Here is a 4,038-nt window from a genome sequence, read left to right as displayed (position 1 = left end):
TGAGGACACAGAGTCTGATAGTGCAAATAGGGTCACATTTGGAGACAGTTTGGTGATATATGCTAATATCCACTCTGGACTAGCTGAGATCACCAATTTCATTTCTCTTGTTATCTATACCCTATGAACTGCAGCCTTCAGGGCAAAATGTATTTAACCTGCAATAATACATTGCCCAGGAGCCATTCAGTGTTTATGTCAGTCTATATTTTTATTTAGAAACAATTACAGCTAGTTGGATTTCAAGAATTTTCTTGAGTTTCAGGTCAAAGTTTATTTTTAAAAAAAGAGAGAATAATCTACAACTTTATCAGCATGCAGCTAAAATAACAACTATATTTTTAGATTGCTAGTTCTTTTTTCCTCTGGCTGCATTTATCCCCTGCTGCCACAAGGTATGCACGCACATATACACTGAGAGCACACAGGGTGAAGGATGTGGGTATGGATGGCGGGGAAGATTTGTAAGAGATTTGTACTTGGTAGCAGTAAAAAAAAATTCCAATAAACATTGTTTTCATAGGCTAATCTCATCTCTGGAGAACAACAGGCATTTAATTAAAATAAAAACACCCATTGATTGAATTACAAAATTTTTAGATAATCGCAATTCTGACGTGTTGCCAAGTTAGAAAATATAGTAATGTTCTCATTTGGTACTAATGGTGTGGACTCCCACCGAATTTTTTACTCACTGTGATGCCTATTACCAATAAAACAACGTAAAAAAAACTTCAAATATAATTTTAAATGATTACAAATGTTGATCATGTTACATTATTTTTCACTTTCCAATGATTTCTTTTCATCCTTAAAAATAAATACCTGAAAATATGAAATCTTTATATAGACATAACAGACAAAACATAAAATCTGTTCAAATCAGGTCCCTTAATATGGACTGGGATAAACAGAAGCCGTGCCCATCACCAGTGTGCTTTTTCAAAATGCTTGTCTATTATGTAAATAAAATAATTTCTTGCCAATGAGGGCAATTTGCATATAGCACTGAGATATAGTATCTCTATTTTTTCATTAGGCTGTTTTCAAAGCAGTGAGTAGAAATTCATCTGAGTTATGTATATAATGACACATTAAAATAATATGCTTGTGATAATCTTATGAGAATCAAGGTCTAGCCGTTCAGCCATGTGGCCTGACAGCCAGGACTCACAGGGGAATGGAGTTTAGTAACTGGATATATCCCCAACGGTCTCTAGGGACCTCAGAGTAAGTGTTTGTAACTAAACTACTTTTCCTCCCAGTGTACAAAGAAAGATTAAAATTCTGCATATTTGCTTCTCTAGTTATCATTATCAAATAAATCATTCTTTCATGTGTATATATACAGATATACATATATGTAAACATACATATAACTTAATCCACTGCCTACTAATAGCTTCGATTTCTTCATCTTACTCAGTTTCTGCTTCTTCATAACTTCAGCTTTTCATGAATTCTATGGAATTCTCCCATAACTTATTTGCTGTTTTAGCTCTCCCTGCTTACTCTGGTTCCCTCTACATTTCCCACTGTAAATTCCTTAAAAAAGAGAATTTTATGCTTGCCCTCTGCTCAGTCCTGCGGCTGCCCACTGCCCTCCTACCGTCCATCATGGCCCCTCTGCGCTCCAGCTGCTTCCTCTCCGGGATCGCCACCGCCTTCCACCCGGGATCGCCTCTGATGCCCCTGCCAGAGCCAGCTCCTGGTGGAACCATGTGGAGATGGGACCATCAGATCCCATCCTGGGAGTCACCTAAGCCTTTAGGAGGGACACCAATAGCAAAAAGATGAATCTGGGAGTTAGTGCCTACAGGGACCACAGTGGAAAGCCTTACAGCGTCCACAAGGCAGAGGCCCAGATTGCAGCCAAAAATTTGGATGAGGAATACCTCTCCATTAGGGGGCTGGCTGAATTTTGCAAGGCATCTGCAGAAGTAGCCTTGGGCGAGAACAGCGAAGTCTTGAAACGTGGACAGCTTGTCACTGTGCAGACCATTTCTGGAACTGGTGCCCTAAGGATCAGAGCCAGTTTTCTGCAAAGATTTCTTAAGTTCAGCCAAGATGTCTTTCTGCCCAAACCAACCTGGGGAAATCACACACCCATCTTCAGGGATATTGGCATGCAGCTACAAGGTTATCGGTATTATGACCCCAAGACTTGCGGTTTTGACTTCACGGGCACTATGGAGGGCATTTCAAAAATACCAGAGCAAAGTCTTCTTCTTCTGCATGCCTGTGCCCATAATCCCACGGGAGTGGACCCTGGTCCCAAGCAGTGGAAGGAAATAGCAACAGTGGTGAAGAAAAAAAATCTCTTTGCGCTCTTCCACATGGCCTACCAAGGCTTTGCCAGTGGTGATGGTAACAAGGATGCCTGGGCTGTGCGCCACTCTGCCAATCATACGCCATTGTCTCTGCCAATGATACACCAAAACATGGGCTTATACAGTGAGGGTGTAGCAGGCTTCACCGTGGTTTGCAAAGATGCAGATGAAGCCAAGAGGGTAGAGTCACAGTTGAAGATCTTGATCCGTCCCATGTATTCCAACCCTCCTCTCAGTGGAACCCATTTGCTTCTACCATTCTGAACGCTCCAGATTTGCGAAAACAGTGGTTGCAAGAAGTGAAAGGCAAGGCCCGTCGCATCATTAGCATGCAGAGTCAGCTGGTCTCTAACCTCAAGAAGGAGGGTTCCACTCACGACTGGCCACACATCACTGCCCAGATTGACATGTTTTGTTTCACAGGGCTAAAGCCTGAACAGGTGGAAAGGCTGAGCAAGGAGTCCTCCATCTACATGACAAAGGACGGCCACTTTTCTGAGGCAGAGGTCACCTCCAGCAATGTGGGCTACCTTGCCCATGCCATTCACCAGGTCACCAAGTAATGTACCTGATGCAAGGAAACAGAGACGACCTTTCTGTCTTCAGCCTCTGCTACTGGGAGCTTCACACAGAGGATGAGAGAGGGTGGATGGTGGTGAGTGGATCATTTCCTTCAACCACAGTGTGTAACACTCAGTGACTGAATGTTTCTCAGAAAAGAACATGTAGCGACATAGGGCAGAGGCTTCCGTGGCTGGCCTCTGGAACATTGTGGCTCTAAACCAAACTCTTCCCTGTCCTTTTAATCCAACTTTTCTCAAAGAGTTTACATGTGCAAGAAAGTCATCACACAAGGAAACCTGTCAATTATGCCATTGGAATATTTTAGAAGCTTTAACTGAAGTGTCATACAGTTCGGGGTCCTCATGATAAATAGCACACATTAGAGGCTTTGAGAGAAGACCTACTTCTGTCATGAACAGTTGGCCTCAGGTCTGTCCTCTCATCATGGAGCAACCTTATCAACAGACCATATTGCAGAAATTTATGTTTATGAAAACCAAAGAGTCTGCTGCCACTACAGCAAGGAAAATATGCAGATTCCTGTCTTATTTAAGAAAAAGAGAAGACTCTCTTTTCTTCTTTGTCATTGCTGTTCTTTTCCTTAGGCACAAAGAATTTTAACCAATGTAAATTTTTATCCCATTCTACTGCGTGATTGACCATCAACCCCATCCTATCGGGATTTATTTAAAAATAAAGACGCGGAGAGCAATGGCTTATGACTGTAATCCCAGCACTTTGGGTGGGTCACTTGAGGTCAGAAGTTTGAGACCAGCCTGGCCAACATGGTGAAACCCCGTCTGTACTAAAAATCAGTCAGGCATAGTAGCGGGAGCCTGTAATCCCAGCTACTCGGGAGGCTGAGGCAGGACAATCGCTTGAACTGGGGAGGTGAAGGGTGCAGTGAGCCAAGATCATGCCATTGCACCATTGCACTCCAGTCTGGGCAACAATAGCAAAACTCCATCTCAGAAAAAAAAAGAAAAAGAAAAGAAAAAGAATAAAGAACGTAATTTTCTGCTGATCTCATACCCTCACCCTTCTTGGCAAAGAATAGTGGAGAGTAGGTAACCACACTTTATCTCAGCATCCTCTTCAATGATTGTGTAAATTCCTCCAGTTGGGATGTTGTCTCTGCCCATTT

General features: G+C 42.5%; 1 pseudogene; it reads left to right on the top strand.

The window, feature by feature from the left end:
• Positions 1 to 1,617: 1,617 nt before the first annotated feature.
• On the top strand, positions 1,618 to 2,893 carry LOC100607475 (annotated as a pseudogene).
• Positions 2,894 to 4,038: the final 1,145 nt, after the last annotated feature.

The sequence above is a fragment of the Nomascus leucogenys genome, chromosome 23, assembly GCF_006542625.1.
Source record: "Nomascus leucogenys isolate Asia chromosome 23, Asia_NLE_v1, whole genome shotgun sequence".
NCBI lineage: Eukaryota > Metazoa > Chordata > Mammalia > Primates > Hylobatidae > Nomascus > Nomascus leucogenys.
This window is presented reverse-complemented; position numbering and strand designations above follow the sequence as displayed.